Raw genomic sequence first — 25728 nt, forward strand, 5'->3', positions numbered from 1 at the left:
AATCTAGTTTCCAGATTTACTGTGTAACAGCTTCTGATGACAAAGAGAGTCCCTGGATCCCCAAGTGGTGCATTCAGTGCTGAGGCAGTCAAGGTTATTCAGGAATATAAAACAGGGATTTGTTGGAACAATAGGCTTTATTGAATGAATCTAAAACAATGTGCATAGTATACCAAAGTACAGAGAGAGCACTTTTATTACTGAGTGAGACATTGAATGTGTGGCTGAAAATGTGATGTACATGCAAAAAAAAAAAAAAAATTCCCTTGAAATAAAGCATGAGGTGATTTAATAAAAATTTCTTTTAGTCACAGCTTTTTGTGAAAATCCTGTGAAGCACACATGCAAATGACAAGGAAATCAGAACTTTAAGTGAAAATGAATGTCGCGTTTGTGACTCGAGAGCATCTTTGCACACGGCCCAACACCTGTGTGCGCATGTATCTCGGGTGTGCATCCCCACAAACACACACACAAAAAGGGCAACAGAATCCCAGCGCTATTTCTCAGGTGGAAATGAGCATGCCTGAGTTTTGAATGGTCCTCGTCCGTTTCCTTTACGGGTGCTGAGGATGCAGTGTTGTCCCCTGGCCAGCTGTATCACCACTTTCTATTACACTCCAAACTGGAAGAAAAGGAGTGTGTTTATAGCTGTTAAAGTCTGCTGGTACCTGGTGCTACCTGAGTCTATGGCCTGTTGGAATGGCTGTAGCTATGGCCAAAGATACCCAAGGGACCAGCACACACACACCCAAGCACAGAAATTGCACATAGATGTGGACTCACGCTGTACAGAACCTCATTCTTTTTTCTGTATATCTAAAATGTCACCATTTGCTGTATCACTTTCCACCATATCCAGCACATTTCCTTTTTCCCCGCTGAGTCTGTTTCCTGCTCTGCTCCTATATCTGCTTATTACTCTCTCACCTTGTCCATGCGTTTATTAGCATTTATCATTTTACTCATTTTGTGCCATTTCTTCCCTTGCCCCTACCATAATACCAGTCTCAAAAAAAAGTATTTGGCCCAAGTGATATTGTGATCCTGCCACATGAAGGGTAACAGAAAGGTTGGCATTGACCAAGCACTGTAAGGAAGTGCACTGCAGGGGTCCCCCAGCCTGACATCAGTGCTGTAGCAGGACTACCTCTGATACTGTTTCAGACAGATGGCTTGGGTGCAGCATGTTTACTCATTTAGCAGGATGCTGGAAATGTGTGCACTCTGTGGCATTATCCCATCATGAGCTGCTGCCCCCCCACCACACCTTCACTGCATTTTTGTTCTTTGTGCCCGGCAGTACCAAGCTGAAATATAGAGACGGCTCACTTGGCAGCTTAGACAACCTGTCAACATCAACAGACGTGAAGAGATAACCAAGTGTCCATCATGGTCTTGAGATCTTTTAATTTGGGAACGGATTACTTTTGCTTTTGTCCAAACTTCAGTCTCAAAAAAGGACTTTTCAGCTGATCCTATTTGAATTCGAAAAGCCCAAGGTTAGGTTTTACCCTGGATGTTTGGAAACAGAGTTTCCTGCCACCATGCCCAATTAATAGTTGGTCTGAGCAAAGAAACCTCTGCTTTTCTCTTAGCCATTGCTATCCCTTTTTCATCGTAATTTCTACCGTTTCTTTCCAGTTCCTTCAAATGGTCCCCTGTCCACACACAGCAACCTGACCAGAGGCTCAGAAAGGTTGCTTTTTGCATTTCCTTTTCCATCTGAATCTTCTTCAGCTTTGTGAATGCCTGTGATTGCCTGCCATATCACGTTACACTGAACACACCACTGTGCTGTGCTGTGCTTCCTCGGTTACACTACCAGTAAAAGATCTGCAGTGATAAAAAAAAAAAATAATAAAAATAAAAAAAATAAAAAACACCTGCAAACTCATAACCAGGATGATGCATAACAGTCTCAAGAGACCTGCGGCTGTAGAGGCTTAGATCAAGGTGACAGCGTTACCAGAGCATCAATGAGTTTGCTGAGATCAGTATTTTTTTTGTTTGCTCATGTAGGTCAGCAAAGTAACCAGACTTGATCTCTTGGAGAGCACAGTTATTGTCTATAAGGTATACAGGAACACCAAGTTCAACTGGGATCTTAACAGCAGTTGTGCTCGTCTATGTGACTGAGTGGCTGGATGACGTCATGTGTCACATGGTTTACCAGCTCTGCTATTATGGTACCTAGTGAGAAAGCCCAAAGGGCATGTATTGCCTTGGATTGAACACAAGGTTTGGATATCAAGTTCTACCCCATAATCCCACAAAGCCGCCCGTTCTGCTATCGTCTACATTTCACTGGATACAGTGAGCAGTTATATGGGAATCAAATTTGCAGGCTTATCACAGGTTGGCTGATTTAGCATGTATTATTCAAACGTCTAGCATGTGAACCTGTGGGCTTGAGAGTTAAAACCCACAAAGTCCTATTCCAGGGCTCACTTGTGTTCATACAAGAATTATTAGAATTCATAAAGATAATTGTTGCTTAGCAAAGTAAAACAATCAGTGAGGGAGTATGATTTTCCACCTCATCATGATTCAACTGGCCACAGAGGTAGACCTTCAAAACTGAGAATACAACCACCAGCCCAATGTTAAATCCAGTGAATGCACTTTTAGCTAATATCCCATGTCATCGCTCTCACTCAGTCATTTGGTACTGTCACAGCGGTTGCTGGAACCAATCCCAGCTGACGTTCCGGGTGAGGGCGGGTTACACCCTTGACAGCATGCCAGTCCATCACAGGGACAACATGCAGAGACAGACAGAGACAAACAACCCCTCACACTCATGGCTATGGGCAATTTAGTCACCAATCAACCTAGACACACATGGAGGCATTGGGGAAAACATGCAAACTCCACACAGGCCCAGGAATCTACCCACAACCTTGTTGCTGTGAGGAAATAGCTCAAACTACTATGCTGCTGTGCTGCCCTATCCAGTGTCATCTATTCAACTAATTATTGTAATGACAACATTATTTAAAAAGATATTACTTTTTCTAGTTGCTGTATTCAGCATGTGAATTGAAACCATCTTCAGCATAGTCTCCCAGCATGGCCAGCTCTCTGATCATTTGTAACATTTGTTGCCCAAGCCACGCTACACAGACACCAGGTTCTCTCTCTACTTTGGTCGTAGCCATTAAACTACAGCATGTGCACCTCCTGGAGAGACTCCATGGGGCCTCAGGATTTTCAGCATCCCTTTTCCATTTAATTCTTTACATGATAAATACACAGAGAAGGTAATTATCAACCATCAGGGTCAGCACAATTACACCATTAACATGTCACCTCAGCTGGCTGCATGGAGTTAGCCGCTGCCAATAGCGAGTTGGCACCTGGTCACAAATGAGTAGCCATGTAATTACAGACTGGCATGATCCTGCCTCAGTCACCACGTAAAATAACCCGCGAAAACTTGCACACACACATCTGCGAACACATTATCTGGGTGTTGATCAGTTACTCATTCTCACTCCATGCAGTCTGAGTAGGCGTGCCACCGTAAGTCACAGCAGTTGTGCCCCGTCAGTGTCAGTGGACAACATGCTTACATGCTTAAATGAACCTGGCTGTGGAGAGAGCAGACGAGACTGGCTTTCTTACATTTGTTTGAAATGGGAATTTGTGTCAAACTTTCGTAGGGAGGTCTAACCAGCATAGAACAGTGGAGCAAGCGCGAAACTAGAGTGACTATTGTCGGAGTGAATGTGTGAAACTATGCTGCTCTAAAAAGAGGTTGATGCTAAATAGCAGTCACCCTCACCTAAACTACCAGAAGCATGAGAAGGAATAAGGATTTAAACAGGTTCTGCAAATAGAGCTCTAAGTTTAAGGGCAAATGTTAAGTTATGTTATTTAAAAAACGTTAGACTGACAGTTTCATCACTGCAGGCAGATAACTTGGGACATTACATTCAAAGGTTTTTGTCTTCTAACTTCCCAGAATTCAAAGTAAACACAAGAAACATGTGCTACAAAAATAAATAAATGGACCAGAATCAGTGACTAACTACCTAAACTTAACAACAACCTTGCGACTTGCCCTAAAGATAACTATATCTAACCAGTGAAGAGTGATAACTAACATGTCTTTGGGGTCATCAGGTGGGAACCTCCTTTCACCGGTGTTTTGTCTAGATGGTCCCACAACACCTCCAGGATGCAACACAGTGATCACTGGCGTCCCAGAGTCACTCCCCTAATGCCAGCTGTCACCGCTCCTCACACAAAGACAATTATCTCCTTTACTTTGCCTGTGCTACTGCAAACAGCACTCTCATCAACCACTCCAACGTCTCACCAACTTCACAAGTAAAAGCAGGGTGGGGATACAGACCCTGGTTCGGGGGGGTAATGAAAGTATAGAGGGTGCAGGAGGTGGAGGCAGGACAAGGTACACTAGCAGATTCAGCAAAGAAACTCACCTAAACAGTCATATCATCGGAGACTATTCAAGACAATACAGGCCAACTCACCTGGACTAACTGCACACTCTCAAAGAGGCTCAAACAGGCCACACCCCCCACTTAAATACACTTCCTCTTCCTGTATTTCTTCCTCTGCTTCTCCCAAGAGTCTGTCTATTGTAAGTGCTCCCCCTGCTGGCCCCCCAGCTGCTATTACTTCTTCTAATCCAAATCCACTGACTGGATCTTACTGCCTCATCCTTCACTGTCTTCCTCCTGACTCCCTCAACAAAGAGAAAACAGACCTGGCTACAAATCCTCTACATCCTACTTCCACTGGACAAATCCTAACTTTCCATCCTCACCTGAAATTTTGCTGCATTTTAACATCCATTCCAAGAGAAGTGTTCATCGCAGGCACAGATGAGGTTCATTTAATGGACACACTATGAAAGCGCAGCTGCAGCAGCCTCCATGTCCAACAGGTGCTGTGAAAGCAGCTGCCAGTGCAGGAGCCGGCTTCCTGAATCAATCAATATGCCTTAAATGTCAATGTGACAACTTTGTTTTTGATTAACCCTCTTTACATGACATATGCGTTGGTGATGATTGGCCCTTCAAGTGCCAAAACAAAAAAAAAAAAAAGGGGGAATTAATGAAAAAAAAAAAAAAAGCAGCAGAGTGACTCTCTTGTGTGCTCACCACCACCACACCTATGTTCACAAGTACACAGTGTTTAATTGATGTACCTGCTACCTGCTTCCAGTTCTTATCTTCTCACACAAAAATTACCACACTCACCACAACATAACAGTGTGACTGCACACGCAGTTCCAGCACCTGATGTGTCATTTGAGGTGAAAAAAATGCTGAACATTACGTGGCTCATTTTCTATACTTGTCACTCCACTTTCTAATCACCCTCAGCTTTTGCTGATTGTATAAATATCTAATGACATGGTGTAAAATTCATTTTTGACACCTGTCACTGGCATTTCCCCAGGAACAGAGAATCAAATGGTTGCAAGGATACAACAGTGAGAAAAAGTACAAACATCACCAAAACATCAGTACTCAGGGTAACCCACTGGTGGCGCAATGAAAGCCCTGGCAGCCAATCGTATGTAGCGAGAGCTTCTGTGATGTTGTCACACTACACTGGGTTGGATTCATCGCTGCAGATCACTCACTATCAAACCAAGTAAGAATGAAATGATTTGTGTAAAGTGTTGAAACATGGAGATGCCCGGCTCTGAAAATGTGCCCAGTGGTGAGGCGAGCAGAACTTGGTGGAGCATGCGATGACTAAAATCCATAGAGATACAAATCAAATACTGCACAAAATCTAAGCACTTTTGGCAAATCTAAAAAAAAAAAAAAAAAAAAGATCTCTGACACAGCTTATGTTTGCAAGACTGTCTCTAACCACAGAGAATTGTTAATACAGTCAGAAGAGCTCATTTATGCCACAAGGGAAACGTAAACAGATTTTTTTAAAGATGTGTTTGAAAATCCTTAACTGTAAGCAGTATTTGGAGATGAAAACGTGATCAAATGATGATCAAATAGAATACACTGCCATTCCTCTTAGCTGGACCAAAAAGACCTTTTAGCATCTTTAATCTGTTATCTGTTCAGATAGACATAAGAACCATCTGGTGTAACATCTCATATATGGTCTCATATATTTTGGAGCTCATTTATTATGCTGTAGTTCATCCATCCATCCATCTTCCACCGCTTTTTCCGTTTCCGGGTCGCAAAGGGAGTGTGAGTCAATCCCAACTCACTCTGGGCGAGAGTACATCCTGTACAGGTCACCAGTCCATCACAGGGCCAACACACAGAGACAGACAGAGACCAACAACCACACTCAGACCGACGGACAATTTAGAGTCACCAGTTAACCCAAACATGACGTCTCTGGGCGGTGGGAGGAAACCCAGAGAGAACATGCAAACTCGGCAGAGAAAGGCCCCAGGCCGAGAACCGAACCAGCGTTAACCCTTACTCCGCCGTGCTGCCTGCTGGAGTTCAGTTAATCACCAATCTGCTTTGGATTCTTGTAGATACCAAGTATGCACAGTGAAGTAAATACTTTCTAAATTTGAATCTGAATTATCAAGTAATTGCTCAGTCGTTTTCTTCCTTTCCTCCCTCATCAGCCTTTTCACTGTTGCTACCTCACCCAAGAGCAGCCTGATCATCAATCCATCCATCTTCTACCGGTTTTCCGTTTCAAGCCAATCCCAGCCAATGTTCAGGGTGAGAGGCAGGGTACACCCTGGACAGGTCGCCAGTAAATCCCAGGGCCAGTACACAGAGACAAACACGCTCTCATTTGGACCTATAGACAATTTAGAGTTACCAGTTAACGTAGACATGCATGTCTTTGTACAGTGGGAGGGAACCGAGGTACCCAGAGGAAGAACATGTAAACTCTACACATAGAGGACCCAGACCGGGGACCGAACCCACAACCTTCTTGCAGGCTGATCAATCACACTGAATTTAAATATATTTGAGTCATCTTGTTGAAATTTGAGGCTCATCTCTTGTGTAAATTCCTCCTACTTTGTAAATGGTGATTTATGCCGCCAGCTCTCTCCAGTCATATCAGAAAGGAACCTAAGATGCTGTGAATCACAGTTACTGAGGAGCACAGGTCAGTGAAACTGGTAATGCCACCTTTGTCCTCCGGTCATCTGATTGGATGGTTGACTGCTATGCACCAGTGGGCTGAAATGGAAAAATATAAACTCCCAACCATAAATGCGTACACCATTCACAATGAAACACGTAATCATTTATAAATGAATGTATCCTCACACATTCTCTATCTCTTCTCACCTTATGCTCCCCAATGGCTTTTATGTTTGTGTGTAGGCTGTGTGTGTGTATTTATACCATTCCCTTTTCTGGGATTATGCATATGTGTATATTCATACATATGCATGTGCTCATGTCTATCACCGTCTTTGTCTCCATGCCTGTCTCTAGCTTTTCGCCCCCAGGATTCTCCAGCCGTATTAACATTAGCCTCTCCGTATGCTGTGGGGACGTGACAGATCTTAGCCAGAGAGGAAATGAGGGATGGGATAAATGAGAGGGAAAGAGGTCATCGCTGTCAGAGGAGGATGAGGGTGTGAATACTGTCATGCAGAGAACACGTGAAAGTGGCACTTGTGGCCGGGGAAAGGATAAAGAGAGTAACAGAGGAGAAGCCGAGCGAGCATTTGTCAAGACTGGAGAGGAAGAGGGAGTGGCACGTCTTAGCTGGAGCATGACTAAGTGGAGGGGGCATGGCTCGGTGTCACTCAGTTTGAGTTGAGTTTAACTCGTCATAGCCACCGTACCGTGTAACACTCAGGGCTCATATTCATTGAAATTTCTCCCTCGCAAAGCTCTTTTCATCAGAACAGCCCATGATTGTAAGATTGTTAAAATAATTTTTCTTGAGAAAACTAGTTTGGAGAGAGATGAGGCAATCGCAATGAAAATTGGTGCAGCCATATGCGTTGATTCAAGGACTTTCACTGTCAACGGATTAGTTAGGGAAAGGAACAGAGTGTATGAGCGTGTCTTGCTGTCTGCCACATTGTCTGAAATGTTTAAATTAGATACAGTTTTTTTTTTTTTTTTTGGTACACATCTGTGTGCACAGTTGCATAAAAAGTATCACAAAGATTTATGTTGATTAAATGCTGTTTTGTATCAAGAATCCAATTCACTTTGGACAACTTTTCTGTATATTTCCAAGAATCTGCATTTGAACTGGTTATTCCAACAGTTTTTGTCAAACCAGGGTGATTAAAGTTTGAATCTCATTAGGGATGTGATCATGTCATCAGGCTGCGAACCATCTGAAATCTTTAAGAACCAGTGAAATTGCAGTTCAGTTTCAGATTTTAGAATTGAGAACTAGGTTTTAATCAAAGTGGGAATGTGGTCTATAATATATTTTATGTAAAATGTGTTTAACCTAACTAAAGATGTTTAGTCCTGAATCAAATTTGACGATAAAAGCGCTAAAACCCTTTGTTTTCTCACTGCTCTCTGCCGTATGGATGTGGATATAGATGGTTCTGGAGCTCTCTATTGGTTTAGTAGCACCTGTCCTGGTGTTAAAATTAAAGAAATTTCACACCCTAGATGCAGGATAAAGATCAGGAGGCAGATACCAGGCTGATGTAAGGTAAGATTTGGGATACAATGGGCCGGGGTCCAGGCTTAGGCTTGGGCGGTGAGTGTGGCAGACGGAGTGGAACAGGGAACAGCATGAGCGCACTGAGATCCCAACTGGTAAACTACGGAGGTATTCTTGGCTGGGTGAGTCTGAACTCAGCCAAGTACGGTGCAAAGGTTCACGAGGGAGGCTGAATGATCTGGTGGAGACTAAATAGTGCGGCAGGTTGTAGAATAGATTGGCTGATGAATCGCAGGTGTTTGGATGAATGTACCATTAAGTCACACCCAAGGACACACACACACACACACACACACACACACAGAGACAGTGGAAGAAAGACAAAATTGGGAACCAAAGAGCACATTGGGGGATGATGGGTAGACAGGGCCCCAATTTCATTCAGTGAAAGAGTAAAAGTCTTATATATCTAAAGGGGAGCATGCAAATACACCAGCAAGCTGGAGGAAACCCTTTTTCTTTCTATGGTGGAAACAGAAGAAAGAACATTTGTTGTTCCCCAAAAAACATTTCAGATTGTCCTCAAATGACCTGACAGAATTTCACAAAGGTGTCAACAGTAGGAAGGCACTTGTTCACACACATGTTCATGGCAAAATACAATGTCCCCTCTAATTTGAACTTTTAGTTTTAATGGGAGGAGGAAACAGGAAAGAATGGGGGAGAGAGATCATGCAAAGTTTCTATGGACCGGGAGTCCATTTGAGTCCCTTCCATTAGCTCTCCACATGCCCCTACGATACGTCTCCAAAGGAGAGTCAAAGGAGAGTGGACAAATAGTGAGATTTTCCATTTCTTATCAAAAGACTACAAAGAAGCACATTAAAAAAAAAGTAATGATTTAAAACTAAAATCTTGAACTGAAATAAAACCTTGAAAAGTCAGTGTGTGAGTGTGTATTTGTGTGTCAGAATGGTGCATAGGCCAGTGGGCGTGAGTGCTTCACTCCGTCCTCACCTGTGACCTGTGTTCAAACCGAAATGCTTGGGCATGAAATACAGTTAGAAAAAGAGTTCAAAAAGAGTTCAGTCAATTACATTTTCATTCAGTGATGCAAGCTTGTGGTCGGGGCATCTGTTCATCCACTTGATTTTGTTTCAAGTGTGGAGGAGAGTCCCTGACCGAAAGCTTGTTCACACAATACCTCTAAGTTCCAGCATCTCCACAGAGCTGAATCTAGTCATTGCTATGAGTAAATTAGATTTCAGTAGAGACAGCAGAAAAAAAGAATAGCTCAACCAAGCGTTTTGATTCACAGCTGCATGGGCCCACAACCAAACGTGATGATGAACTTTATGAAAGACAGCATCCTGCTCTTTGCTCAAAACTTCTACAAAAGACAGAAATTAATTATTTGTGAAGTCCAGCCACTTATCAAACATATCTGACATACTACAACAGAGCACAACAGCACACAATCATTTCTCCACCTTAAAAAAAGATGTTTTGCAGTTGTCTATGGATTTCCTTGAAGTAAAAAATATTCCAGAAACCACTGAATCGATCTCTTGAGGATTCCAGCTGGATGCCACACATCGCTGCTTTAAGGTAATCTGTGCATGGTGACACTTAAAATGACATTTTCTTCCATGGTCCTCTTCTTCAGTGCTTAAATGAATTCTTACGCTACATTCTCCTTTTTGCCTTGTCCATAAATAATAACTGTTGGTTGGTTCCCTTCAATCCACCATGTCTGGGATTCTTATTTTGCTTTTCTGTAATATGCTAATATCCTAAAAAAATAAGCAGGTATACCTTGGCTTTTAAAATACAGTTGCACCTACTAATGAAAGCCTATTGACCCCTTTTCCCCATCAGTCAGTTCCTTTCTGCTTGGACTGTGGATATACACAACTGCATGAAGCAATGTCATCACACACATTTCCACATTGCACGCACACACACAGAGGTGCAGGGGGAGAGCGGGCTGCCATGCAAGCTGATCCAAATGGATTTGCCTCCATTCTGGGTTAGTGCTTATAAAATAGTTGGTGCGTCTGTGAAACAATTCCACTGGTGATTTTTTAAAACTTATTTTGGAGCCTGAGGTCACTCTAAGAGGAAGGTGCAGCCACTTTGTGTCTGGTTTAACAGCATTGTGCTTGAAAGTGACGTGTGTGTGGGTGTCCTCTGAAAGACGTTACAGAAGGAGAAACTGCAGGGTGCTGTGTTTACATCAATACCACTTGGAGGCTGAACTGATGAATACCTGTGTCTACTGGAGAGGCATTGAGCCGGGTTTGAATGCAGATTGTAGCTTTTTCTAAAGTTGACAAAAGCCTGATGTTCAGGGATCTTAGTTGGTGACCAGTGATAAAGAGGCTGAATATACACAATAGCATTGTGTTGTCTCTGCTCAACACAGTGTTATCATCCTGGCTCAAGCGTCCACAACAAACTGGATTGATTAGATTTAATAAGCTTTATTTCATTAATTCAAGGATGCCAAAATAAGCCTTCAGTGGTATGAGTTGTGGAAATCAATAAAATAAGTCGGGCGTGGTCAGCATGACGGCGCTTTTATGAGAGGTGTACCGGGCAGAACGAGCCAGAAGAAACAATCTAAGACAACTAAAGCTGTTCAACCCTGCTGTTATTATGACAAAAACATTTTTAAAAGTGGGCCATTAAGTTAATCAATAGAGAGTGAACCTTTTCATAATTTTTCTTCGATAGAACAGAACCGTAGCACCATTCTTTTGGTGAGTAGTTAGTTGTTGCATCTGTACTCTAAGTTCCTCAAAGACACACAGGTTAGGCTCATTGCTGGCCTTATGCTATGGGTGTGAGTTGAATGGCTGTTTTGTCTTTAGGGACTTGCGGCCCATCCAGGAGATATTCCACCCTCACCCAACGTCAGCTGTGATTGGGGTACGACTCTGCATGGGTAACTGCTATAGATAACGGATGGATGGATAAACTGGGTTTGACAATCGCATTTTGAATACTCTTTGCTAAAGATTTTAATTCATCTCTTGTCATCTGCAAGTTACACAAACTACAATGTTATGTTATTGACACACTCAAGTAAAAAATTAAACTCAACTGAGGATTTTTACCAGTAAACTAAACATATTGTATTCTGTAATCTCAAAAGCCGCTGAATGTGTTTAATGTGACTCTTAAACTCCAATTAGGTCTCTCTAAATATGTACAGTTTATGGCCTGTGGAATCAGATTTTCAAATCAAACCAAATACATTTCTCAATTTCTATCACTGTAATATATTCCATTATTACCAGTAGTGCCTGCTCTCATTAGGAGAAGTCAGAAAAACTCTTTGGGTTGAGAGCCAAAGCCCCAAGTATGAGATGGTCAGTTGAAGTCCCTGGACAATCAAGGAAAGATTCGGTGGTTGAATGAATGAATCACACTAAATCACTGACTGCTCGAGTACTACTTGGTTTTGTTGCTTCCAACCTTGTTTGTCTAATTTACTCAAGCATCAAAATGTGCTTAAACGTGCAAATGTTCTCTGTTACTGCTAAATTTATATTCCATTTGTGTGCTGATACTCATTTCTTCTTCTCCCTGCCATTGCTGCTCTGACAACCTCATTTCCCCATGGAAATCATTAAGGTTCTTTGGATCTTATTTAAAGGTTTTGTAGAGTAAAAGTAAAATATTGCAAACACATGACTAATACTGAACAGATATCTGCCACAAGGGATACAGTTGGTCCCCCTGGATGACCTCTGCAAAAGACTGAAATCATTCACAGTGACAGAGCTGCTTGAGTGTCAACGTTGACCAAAACAAAACACAAAATAAAAACAAATCACTGACACTTTGATTCAAGATCATATGTGCAAAATTTGATGGGACATCGTGCCTGGCCCACCTTTACAGGTGCCCCGCCCTGCGCCATCTGTGGGCCGGCAGCATCGCTTTCACTTTTCCTGCTTCCCTCAAGACACCGTGTGGAGTACTTGGCCATGTGACTCCACTGGGCAAGGGAGTTTGAAGGATACAAGTCTTCCGGTGGGCAACCCCCTTAACCGGTGTTTCGTAGATTTAAGCCCACACCTCAGGGCGACTTGACAGCAACTCCAGGGTCCTGGACCTGTCCCCACTGACCACCACCCAACTCCAAGCCATCCCTTCAACTGGTTGCTCTGCCGCTGCACCTCCTGCTGGTCTGGGCTATATTTTCTGGGAATTTGAGACCCATTTTTAGCTATACTTGCATCTTCCAATCGTTTGCTGTTCCACACCATTCACCAACTGCGTGAATATGTTATCATAATGCCATCTAAATTTTCCGTCTGCCAAACTTGACTGGCACAATGTGAGGATATGTTTGAGGTTTGATCACTTTCCGCAGAGTTTGGACTTCTCCGCCACCCCCGTGTGTGGAGTCGTGATGGAGTAGGCAGCACATTATAGACAGAACACAGCAAGAGCTTTATCAGGTGTCCTTCCATGCTCCAGATGTCCTCCCAAGCCAGCGCCCTTCCTAGTGCTCCCTGCCAACTGCCCTGCTTCCTCATAACTACCGCCCTTACATGGTGGGTTTCCTCCTCAGTCTTCAGACCTCCCTCTGCACCATGGTCTGTTTCTCCTTTGGATCAGCTTTGTTCCAACTAGCTCTGGTGGAGCAGCCCAGTCCAAGCCTGCCCCGGGCTAGTGACCCAACAGTGTCAGCATGCTGCAGCCCATTCTCCACCTCCGTCAGAGCTCTGTTGGGTGACCACTTGTGGCCTGTCCTGATCACAATGCCTGCCTGTCATACCCTCTCACTGCTGCTGTCACTCAGCATCATAGCCTGACATGTCTTTGATGCCTTATACTCCTGGACCACTGATTTTACTGGCAGCTGCAACTTGCTGCCTTTGCTGTACACTCCAGTGGAATAAAAGGTGCTTTTATTCATTTACAATTCTGCCATAGAGCATACATAACTCCGGGACCAGATCCATATTGCACTTTCTGCCCCCATGGCACCTTTGTACATGTTGGAAAACAGGCAGGATTCAGAAACCAGGCAGCCAGACAAATCCAAGGGGCCAGGCAGAATCTTCAGCCGGGTAAACAGGCAGGGTTCAGGTAACAGACACGCTGACGGACAGTTGGGTAATGCTGAAAATCTAGGTAAAAACAACAGACAATCTGGCAAGGGGCAAGAGACTCTGGACCATTAAATACAGGGAGAGACTGAGGAGCATGATGGGATCCAGGTGAGGAGATGGGCAGAGAGACTATGAGTGAGTGGAATGAAGTGATTGCAAAGCAGATGGGTGTGTCAGAACCTGCAATGACAGGAGAGTTGGACACCCTGTGACACTCAGAGTATTTTTCCTGTTTATCCAAGGACAAGGCCAGTTGGACACAAAGCACCAAATCTGTGATCTGTCCCTGGGAAAACAGAAAGGTATCTGCCTTAGAAATGGTACAGGTGTGTTGGGAGGTTTGAAGGTTTCAAGAACAAAATCCTTGGAATAGAAAAGCATTTTGCAATAAATGACACATTTGAATTAAAGCAGTGTAACCAGCAAATAGAAAAATGATAAATGCAAAGCTCTTTAGCCAAGTTTGACCAGCTTGGTGCTCTGATGTGGCATCTGGGTCACCCACAACTCTTAGCTGTGACCTTTCCTCGTTTGTGACCTCTCATTCTTCATTCTGGCAGGTTGATGAGGAACTTTGTCTTTAGTCCCCTCTGAAACGCTTGCACAATATTCCCAGAGTAATGATTAAAAAAAACACAAAATGAGTCACATATAGAAAGAGTACATAAGCCGGGTAAATGGTCACTTAGAGGGAAGAGAGAATAATAAAGGAACATTTGTCAAGATGACAGAATGCAAGAGCTGTGGCTTTGAGATGCAAAGAAAATGAGGGGTGATGTCAGAGACTGCATTGGTGTCAGATGGATTTACATAAGAAACACAGTGATCTAAGAGCAGAACTCGGCTTTAGTAAAGGGGCTCAGCCAGAGTATGACACAAGACAAGACCTTATTTCAGTGCAGAGCTTCATTTGTGCTTCCACACAAACGTGTTGAGTGCGGTGCTAACAGGACACCAATCTCTCACTCTGTCAATCTTTGGTTGTGAAAGTAGAAGGCTAATCAAAACAGCCCCAGTTTCTTTTCCCCCTCGATCCTTAAGCCCTGCCAACAACATTCAGCAATATGTCTGGCGAGATATTTAGTCGTATTCCTTTGCAGAGGTGATGGTGGGTAAAGGTGCAATCAAACCAGCATCTGCGGTGGCAAAATTTATTTCCAAAATCAGTCACTTCCAAAGGAATTAATGCCATCAGTGGATTTGTGCACAACGGCAAAGTCCACTAAGTAAATATGTTAAAACTACTACTACTAAAAGAGAACCTTTAGAGAGGAAGTGCACATGCATGTTACCCAGTTTAGTTGAATGTTAGTGTTAAGCGACAATGCACCAAATAGTCCTGTAAGTGGCAACATCAGTATCAAACTCATAAAAGCTGCAAAGATGACCTAAATCCTCCAGGTCCTCTACATGGATCCAAGAGGGCTATCGCTGGGCTCTCCTCACATTTCAGCGGATTTACAAGTATGACTGAGCCTCACCCCAGTTGACTTATTTCAGTGTCAAAGGAGTGTATTTATAGTGTGCGCTCCCTTTTGTTGCCCATCTCCATGTGCTGTTGTTAAGATGGACCCAACCTGCCCTTTGAAGAAAAATTCATCTCAGCCACTCACATTCATGATCTTATTCTTTTGACCTCATATCCTCATATCCACCACCCACAGGGGCAAAAATAAAGGTCAGGTGGACAGCCAACTGTGTGGTAGATAGGAGCACAGTCCTTTGTGTGCTGCAGGGGAATCTCTGGGGACTTCCTCTTGCTTCTTTCAATGGGATATGGCAGTAGTTTTATCCAGAACTCTGGTGTGGATATACCGAGGGTTGGAACTTGGATCAGCTGGTAAACTGACCCCTTTGCCCTTGTGTTTTTTGGATCCCCCGCCACCAGCCATACGAATCTGCTTATTAAAATGACCCTGTCGCATCTCATCCGGATTCATGAACAAGAAACTGAGAAAGAGTGTGAGAGCCTTATTACTGTCTGCTTCTCAGTCTGACAGTCATATACACAAGATCGTGCCATTTTACATACAAACACGTGATACAGTTTCACTTGTACGCACTAGCATAAACACACAAACTAATTCATTCTCTCACACACTCACTCACAAACTCATATACACACACCATGCCGCGCCCCACTTCTGTTTAGGGAAAAAAGTAATTACTTTCCCTCCCTGCCTCAATGCCTTCAAAAGCCTCAGTGGGGCGATTCCCCGGTGAGCCAGTGAAATTCACTTAAACAGCTTTTGAGAGAGTAAGCAGTCTTATTGTTGTGCACTGAAACTTTGATTGGAGAGGAAGAAAAAATGAGAGGAGGAATAGGAAGGGGCTGGGGAACACTGGTAAATAAAACTGTTGGCCAGTTTTATTTTTCTTTGCCCCCCTTCCATTTTTTTACCTCATGAGGTTTTTGTTCTCTGACTCTGTTAACAATAGTGGGCAGACAAAAACAGCAGATAAAGCGTTGTTGCTCAGTACCCTGCTGTATCTTTTAAAACTCCAGTTGGGCACAGCATATGTATGTTTGTGTGTGTGCATGTGCGCGCGCATCTGTGTGTGTCACAACTCTGCCTCCATTAAAAATCCATATCTCCTCAGTTTTTTAGACTGAATTTTCATCACACCTCTATAAAAGCACATTATTCAATTTTAGATTGTTCAACCTTGAATTTGAGCCGCCTGTAAGACTTTACCTGTTGGGGCTCTTTAAGCGACATCAAAGGCGGCGCACAAGACAAGCAGTATCCCGCAGAGCCTCTCTCAGGATGACTAACTGAGAATCCCAGTGGCAGAAGAAGGTCTAAATAAATTAACAAAGCTCACTCTAAACACTCTGATGATGCATCCCCCGGTGAGCTTGCAGGGATAGGGGGACTTCTTGAGGAAGATATCATGTACAAGCCTTAAACACACTGGAGAGCTTTGCAGAGTTGTGTTCGAAATTTCATCACATTGCTGTTGTGCTAATATTTCTGTGAAGCTGTGCAAGCAATGTGTGTTCACATGACTTATGAATAGATTGCTCTTGATCAGTGATTATAAATAATGGCGTTACTAACGGCCTCTAATTACATTTTTAAAGTAACTTGCCCAACACTGCTCTTGATCATGACCTGTAGGTGTGCATCTATGTGTGTTTGGAGACTATGCTACACTCTAGGGAAACTAGAAAGGGGTGGATGAAGCAGGTTTGAGAACAAAGAAAGTCTAAGGGGACTTTATTAGCATATGAGGAGTTTCAGTGAATGTAGGTGTGTGGTGTGTAGTTGTGCATGTGTGCATCGACTCGTGTGGGTAAATACTGTTGCATGTATATAAACCCATATTTGTTCAAGTGTGTGCTAATATTTCGGGTGAACATGTATATGCACTAATGGCATTACAGTTGAAAACAAAAAAATAAATAAAAACAAAGACACAGCCACTAATAGGGCTCTGAGCAGAACAGTGATGCGTGCCTCCCATGGCAGCTCCACAGGTTCAGCAGGTTCCTCTCATTCTTTTTCTTTGTTTCATCTTGCTGTCTAGTGAATCTTTCATAGAGAGCTGGTTTATCTTTTGCACATTCCTTGTGTGTGTTTGAATGATTCCCTGGACTGACGTCAGCTGAAACGGCATGTAGTCAGATCAGAGGAGAGCGGAACATGGGGAGAAGGGGGCTAAAAGACATTTGGTGCAATGGGGGAAAAAAAGACAATACAAATGAGAAAGCATGGTGGAAAGCGTGCGAGAAAGAGGATAAGATGAAGGAAGAGATGATAGGAATATGTCTGGAGATGTTTAGAACAAGACAGGCTCAGATTTTGCAGCTGGAGTGTGAATGAAAAGAAAGTGCGGGGAAAATATATGCGTGGGGGTTAGCTTTGCCTCTTTCCATCTCTTCCTCTCTTTGATCTCAGTGACTTCTTGCCTATGAAGAAAGTCTGAGAAAGTGAAAAAGGTAGGAAGGAGAGGCTGAGTCATGAAGGAACGGAGAAAGATGAGAGGAAAGGGAGCAAATGAGAATTTGGGAGAAAGAGGAGAAGATAAAGTAAAGTGAGCGAGAGAGAAATTCATCATGAAGAGAAAAGGTGAGAAAGAAGTGAGAAAACTAGAGAGAGGTGGAGTTATGCAGAGGGAGAGAGAGAGAAGCTGAGTCATGGGGAGAGATGGAGACAAATGAGGCAGCTTGGATTAATATTGGAAGGGAGGGGGTGGGGTAAGAAAAAATGGTGACAAATTTTTGCAGCACTAATTACTCTTAAGCAAAGTAATCAACGTCAGTTAGCATTTGAAATCAAATTAGCTGGTGATGGTGCAGGTGAGGTAATGCTGGGAAAGAGGAGATGAAAAATAACTGTGACCCACGAGGAGGAGCTGGAAGATGTATACTTTTAATGAGAGAACTATGATTGTGTTTTGGGAAAGTGAAGTTGAAAATCCAAGTTGTGCAACTTCAGTAATAAATGTAGTGTGAAGAAGTGAAGTCTAGTATATCTCCTGTGTAATGCTATGTACCCACTGTAGCAACGCCACACATCCAATTATCATTACAAGCAGTGAGAAAGTGACAATACTTCTTGTAATAAGGTTGAAGCCCTTGCATGTAATACAGTGTATAAAGCGGCAGTAGTTGTTGTTATTTTAAATATAAATATATTTTTCCATGCCTGAAAAGAAAAACTCATATTAGCTGTCACGATGAAAGCAGTCAATCCAAGTGGGGCAAATTATAAACCAGAAGAGAACTATAACACAATTCTGCAGCTCCCATAAGGTTTGAAGAGCATTTTGGCAGTTTTTGGGTCATTGTTTTGATTTAAGGACAGCGTTAGCATCTGAATGGTAAACACGGTGCATGTGATATTTTTTCAAGAAATAAACAGAGCAATAAGGAGAGCCACTTTGTCAGGTTGACACAGCCATACTCGAAATGACTGGTAATGGCACTACATATCTGCTTGATGCAGATAGGAGGGAACAATTTATTCTGTATTCCAGCAGTTTTCAGAGTGTGAGGTCTCCATTGTGAGCTAAAAATAACCTGGAAAAAAAAAGCTGCAAACATCTGGTTAGTTAAACTTAGTTATGCATGTGGCTTTCGATATTCAGTAGGCAACCCACAGTTTTTAGAGGCAGTGCTTGTCTATCTGTTACACACTTACCATAATTTCCAGACTATAAGCCGCTATTTCTTTCACATGCTTTGAACCATGCAGCTTAAACAGCGATGCAGCTAATTTATGGATTTTTACGGGTAACGAGCTTCATGCCGCCAGTACATTTAGCGTCACATCAGACCAATGAAATTACCCAACAGGTCACAGTGGACCATTGAAATTGTTCGAAATTAAATTAAACGCACCCACACTAAATTCTTCTATCAGCCATTTATTTTGCGCTTCATGCACACACCCCTATCATGGAAAACAGACAAAGCAATGCATATGATGCAGCTTTCAAGTTCCTGCCAGATGCCATTTCCTCCCATGTTTCCGACACCTGTGGCTTATAAATAAGTGTGGCCTCTATATGTACAAAACAGTTTTTCACTTTAAATTCAGCAGGTGCGGCGTATATTCAGGTGCGCTCTGTAGTCCGGAAATTACGGTATTTATCCATAATTTGAAAGATCCTATTCACGTCCTTAAAACTCTCATGTCTTCTTTTGTTGGTTTTTTCTTGTTTGAATGTAAAATGATGACTATGGTTAGTGCATTGCAATGGGAAAGGGATGTCAGGCCACTGAGAGTGGCTATTGTTTCATCCTGAAGATGTTGCAGCCATCCTGAGATGATGTATTACTCCAGTCATTATTCAGAGTTTGTCAAATTCCATCGCCTATCAGATACGCATGTGGGGTCTCTGCTCATGCATGAGAAATGAGAGACAAGCTAAAATAGCAAGAAAAACTTTGAATAGCAGGAGTATGGATGTTAATGTGAATAATGTGGGTGTGTCTGTGAGAGTGAGCAGGCGTGCAGTGTGCAGCATTCAATTTGACACACCTGCAGTCCATCATCAATTCCCCCCAGCTGTATTTAAGCAGGCTCTTCCCTCCAGTATTCGCATTCGCCTCGTCGCATCGTGTGTGAATGGATGAAGATGGCTCACGTTGTAAAGCATTTTTGAGTGCTCAGCAAGACCAGAGAAGTGCCATACAGTATAAGCAGGCCATTTTACCATGTAACCAGCACAAATGCAGTGTCTTTTCAGTGTGGCTTCAAAGCTGAAGTGTCCATCCTGCATCCTGCAGAACAGAGGGATGTATTGATGCCTGTACGTGTAGGAAGTAATGAGGCGTTTCATGAGAAAATTAGGAAATGTTTATTTATTTTTTTTTCATTCCCTTTGGCATGTACTCAGCTGTGTGACTGCGAGGACCATTTACACACACAAAAAAAAGAACAAGGTCGCCATTTGGAAGCTTCAATATTTACTACAAATTATATTTAAGCAGTGATACTAATGGTAAGAGTTTTACAAAGCGAAACGAATAACGGAACAAATTGTGTGTTAAACTGTTCAACTCCTTTGGCATACGTCAGTTCAATTTAGTACACAGCATTACCTTCAGCAGCAACCTCATTAGTTGGGTGGTTGCATTGTATTTAACAAAATGGCAATCTGATAAGGAAAAGAGCAAACAGGCAACGCATTTGGAATGTAAGTAAATGTACAAGGACGTACGAGTGGAGCAAGAAATCTAAAAAATTTAATCTGATTTATTTATATAGCGCCAAATCATAACAAAGTTACATCAAGGCACTTTACACATAGGGCAGGTCTGGACCTGGCTCTATTTAAAAAGACCCAACAGATCCCCCCATGAGCAAGCCCTTGGCGACAGTGGCAAGGAAAAACTTCCTTTAAGAGGCAGAAACCTCAGGCATGGTTATTGTCAGCGCATGCGGGGGAGGGGGGGTGATGCGCAGTCCTTCCCCCAGCAGCCTAGGCCTTTAGCTGCATAGCTAAAGAGCAGATGGACTTTTGTGAACTTTTTAACTATAAGCTCTGTCATACAAAAAAGTTTTAAGCCTGATCTTGAAAATTGCTAAGGAGTCCGCTGACTGGAACTGATACTGGAAGTTGTTTCCACAGAAGAGGAGCCTGATAACTGAAAGATCTGCCTCTAGATTTACTCTTGAGAGATTCTAGGAACCACAAGTAAACCTCCATTTAGAGAGCGGCGTGGCCTATTAGGACAGTACGGAACTATGAGCTCTCAGATATGATGGAGCTTACTGAATGAATGGGTTCCAATGTAGGACTGGTAGGACTTGAACACAGACAGCAGAGCAATGAAACAGAGGCCTGTTAAAAAATTGCAGAGAATTTGAAAATAGTGGCTTTATGCCTTTGAAGTCTGAAGGGTGTGGAGGGAAGCAGGCAAGGGGGGTGAAAAGAGGACAGGCTGACGAGGAGGTGAAGCAGCATTCTGCTTAGTGAGATCTGGTTCAGATCTCTTTTTATGCTGTCAACCACGAAAATATAACCAAATAGTTTATAACAAGAAGCATACATTTATGGCTTATATGATTTGTTGCAATAATTAAATTGGCTGTTCATAAATGTATTTCAGAATTGGATAAAAATGTTTAAGACTGTAATCTAAGCCCATTTCTATTGGAATGAAAATTCACCATCAATCATCTGACAAAGATAATCATAATGCCAATTATATGATGATCACTAATTAAGGTTATGATATCTGAATATATGTGTATGCATGTGCGTCTGTGTGTGCGGATGTGTGTGTGCACACGTATGTGTGCGATATATCATGATTCTCTATTGAGAAACCTTGAGAATTTAATTAAAAGACAACTTTAAAATGGGAAAATTTTATGGAAAATGCTTCTACTTCACAAATGTATTAAACACTTGTTTGGTGTTAGGCTTTTGTGAACTGAAATGAACACTGGCTGCAGCTTCATTGGCTGCTGGGAAGAAGGACACATTAGTCTCACAAGGCGTTCACCTTGTCCCTCTATTCTACATCATTCATACTGAAACAGAAGGATTTCCATCTCACTCACATTTTAATATTTAAATATTAGTAATTCAACAAGAAAGTGAGAGCTGGTTCAACATGCCTTATATGTTTGCTTGTGTTTGAGTTGGTGCCTTCACGCAAACTCTATGACTTTAACTCCTGGGCTCAGGTGTATGACAATTTACCCCCAGTTTGTTGGCACATCCGACAAACAATTGATTGGCTAATTGAACTTGGGAGCTCTTTTATGTTTCGACATGTGTTCCTGGATAGCTGACGATGATGGGACGTTTGAAGAAGAAAGCTGCCGCCGTAATCAGGACGCTCTGTCAGCTTCAAATGGATTAACGCTTGATTTGCGTGCTGGCACTTCAGAGTTATATTGCTAAGTGGTGGAGGGATGAAGAGGATGGGTTGGAGGATGGAGAGAGAGAAATGTGTTTTTCAGAGAAGGTGGTGCTCTGTAGATTCAAAAGCAGGACCCATCCTTTTCTCATTAGCAATAGAGATAGTCTTTTGAAGTTGAGTTGTCTGGCAGTTTTGGCAGCAAATGCGACAAGAAGTCTCCATAATGAAATTTAGGGGCTTGTTGGCCGACAGGCTTCGAGGAATGATAGCAACACCCCAAAATCCGAGGTTGAGGACAATCCTGTGGCTAAATGTTTGCTTGGGATGAAAATATGTAACTTTATATTATTTTTTTGTGTAACCGTTCAGTTGGGTCTGTGGTTGGTTGTGGGACTTAAGCTGTGCAACGGTAGGTATCACTGGAGCTGTAAATTATACACAGTGTGAAATCTCAACATTGCAGGACTGAGCCATCTGTTAATCTTGATGAATTTGGTATGCAGCGCTGCCTTACACATGCTACATCAACACAGAGGTGTAATTATTTCATTATGTACCCAGTTTTTGTTTTACATTTTACTTGGTGAACTTGTTCATTTTCACCTCCTGTATTAGACAGAATTAAGTTTTTTGGACAATAGTTTTGCTTAGCCAAGGCTTAATAAACAAAACTGAATCCACAATGTAGATCTTACAAATGTATTCATTAACAAAGAGTCTGAGGGGGAGAGGAGTGAACAACAGGGCAGCGAAAAACGTCCAGAGGGATAGACAGGAGGCTGGCAGAGCAAGGCAAAAAACCTGACGGTGGTTATGGCAGGCCACTGAGGACAAAGAAACAGAGACGCAGGTTAGTACAAATTAAGCAAACAGGATCCAAAGAACAAGGCTTAGAGTAATGCAGGAGAAAAGGCCGATCTAGTTAGAGGAGGTTGGTGACCAAGAGAGGCATGGAAGGGTGAAATATCTCTGGCTCAAATAGGGAGACTGTAGTGGGAGTACTCCAAGCAGGGAAGATGGGAACTCCAGGTCATGGAATTTCTCTCAACCACACAGCAAAGGGTGGGTTTCCAAGATCTGGTTGGCTTGTTCTAATTGCCTGTTCCTTTTTTTCCCACATAGGGGTTGGGGACGTAACGAGGGATAGGTGCTATGAATGTAGCCCTTATCATTATGCCGAGGAAGGTGTATTCTTCTCCTTGCCTTACCTTTTGTTTTTTTTAAACAAATGAAGCATGATGAACGCTAAAAAAACCAATCGCGACCCATCGCGACTGTAGACTTTGTGGTTTTTTTGTTGTTGTACGAGTACGAACAGGGTGAGGGCGTTACATACGCAAATAAAAACCTGCCGATTGAAATTTACATGAACCGTAGCCTCCATGCTGCTGCTGGGACTACGCAGTCGCTTGCGTGCCTGAACATAAACAACGTAGTGACATAGCAAGTGGTGTCCCAATTCCGAGGGAAGATTGCAAAGCCCGACCCCTTGTGGCTTCGTTTTTAGGGTTAGGGGTAGGGGGTGAGGGCTAGGGGTAGTGACTAGGGTGAACATTGGGATTGGGCCTTAGTCAAATTTTAGTAATTTCTATATGTGATGGTTTTAGTCAAGTTTTAGTTAAAAAAAATAAAATAAATAAAAACATCGTCTCCGTCTCCAATGCATTCTGTTTTTCTTTCTGCTGGATTATATTGAAAATATGTACACAGATCATCTCGTTGTTTCCGACCACCAAGCCCCTTGCCGCTGTCGCCAAGGTGCCGGTAACTGTCTGTGTGTATGACCACAGGTGTGTTGTGCAGAATGTGCGCAAGTGCTGGTGTGATGCCAGGTGGTGGGATACAGACAAGGAAAAAAACCAAAACGAACAGAACACACAGGATCCTAACAAGTTGAAAGTGGCTGTGAAAAGACACAGAAAAATGGTTGGAAATGCAAATTGGAGTGATTATTATGCAAATGCAGAGGTTTATTTCCTCGTTTACTGTAAAATACGCTGTCTTTTCTCAGCCAAAGGTGAGACAGAAAAGTAGGATTGTGGGTACTTTTTTTTGCTATAAAATATCGAAGATGAATGGTCACTTGACCCCAAGTAAATGTGCCATAACTGGATGTTCAATGACTGCTAATGGAAGCTGCTAGCTCTATTTAAAGATGTTGATTATCTCTCAGACCATCATTGAAGGGCGCTTACAGTTAACGAGGACATGATTAATTACATCCAGCTTTAAAAATGATGAGACAGGAAGGAAATAAATAAAGATACATGAATGAAATGAATAGCAACATAGTTATGACATGCTGCAGACTGCAGACTTGACCTGTGAGGGTGGCGCAGGCCAGTGTGAAAATTAATTTTAATATGAGTCATAATAATCAACTAATTATCTAATATCATGAAAGCATCAGCGGCTGGAGCTTTCTGTCAATTACAGGCTTCCAGTCACCTGGTGTCAGAATGGGAATGGGGCCAGATTCTCTGCCTTTCTTTCTTTTCTTTTTTTTTGCTTTTAACCCAAGTGAGCAAGTTCAAATGCGGTGACAGTTGGCGGATGGAGTTTGTCTTAGTGAGCATATGCTGGATTGAGACAGGAAATATCGTGTTTCTTGATTAGTTCTTTTGGAAAGTAACACCAGCTTCCTGTTTTGATAGTGCCAGTGACACCATGAGTAAGTGAAGGATTCGCACATCAGCCAAGCACTTAGTCACACAGAGCAGTGCAAGACACTGGCATCGTTTGGTGTAATTTTTGGATGTTAGGTACAAATATTTTCATATTTTTATCCTTAACCTCACTTCAAAAGACCTCTTTTCTTTAAGGATTCAAAGAAATAACCCATTCAGTGCTCCCTCAGCACCATCCAAACTTTCTGGTCATTGTTTATTTCAACATGATTTCAAATATATGACCATCTGGCTTGCTTCTTTTGCAGGCAACAAGTTAACAAAAGGTAGCAGGGAAATGAATTAAGCATATTCCTTTATTGATGACATTCTGGACAGTAATGATCATGAGCCTCTAAGATCCTACTGAATGTTTTCAGTGATGCTGATGACATACTGAAATCCCCAACCGTTGAGTTTAGGGATTGCAATTCTACAGCTCAACTGTTTTTGGCAAAAGCAGTAATGCAAATCTAGGTTACATGTCCTTATAATATAGAACATAACCAATTGGAGCACCTCCTGAAAGAAAATCACAATCAGGTGTATCAAACCGTCATCGTCATCACCGTAGTCTCCAGTCAGCCCTGAAGATACAGCGCTGTGCAGAGAACGTCCTGTAACCACAGAGTGCAACAGCTGCTGAAACTCTTGTCAAGCAGCAATCACCACCCGCTACCAGCAAGAAACCACGTTCAGCATCAGAGGAAACTGCTTTAATCCCTACAAGGAGAAAATGTCTTTGTTTTTGCCTGAGGCCCAGAATTTGCCTCTTGAGGGTATGAATTTAAGCAGAAAAAAATACTATTCAGTAAATGTACAGTAATCAGTGAATATGTATTGGTCCTTGATATTACCTCAAAAGAAAAGAAACGGCAAAGAATTGCCTGTGAAACACTAATAGCCCATCTGACGACTTTATTCTCACTTTTATTTCTTTATATAGAGTATCATACTGTTCCCAGAAAGACAAAAGCTGTTCAGAGATGTTGTCTTGTTTTCTTTTCATTTGCCAGAGACGGAACAGAAA

Source organism: Echeneis naucrates, chromosome 1, assembly GCF_900963305.1.
Source record: "Echeneis naucrates chromosome 1, fEcheNa1.1, whole genome shotgun sequence".
Classification (NCBI taxonomy): domain Eukaryota; kingdom Metazoa; phylum Chordata; class Actinopteri; order Carangiformes; family Echeneidae; genus Echeneis; species Echeneis naucrates.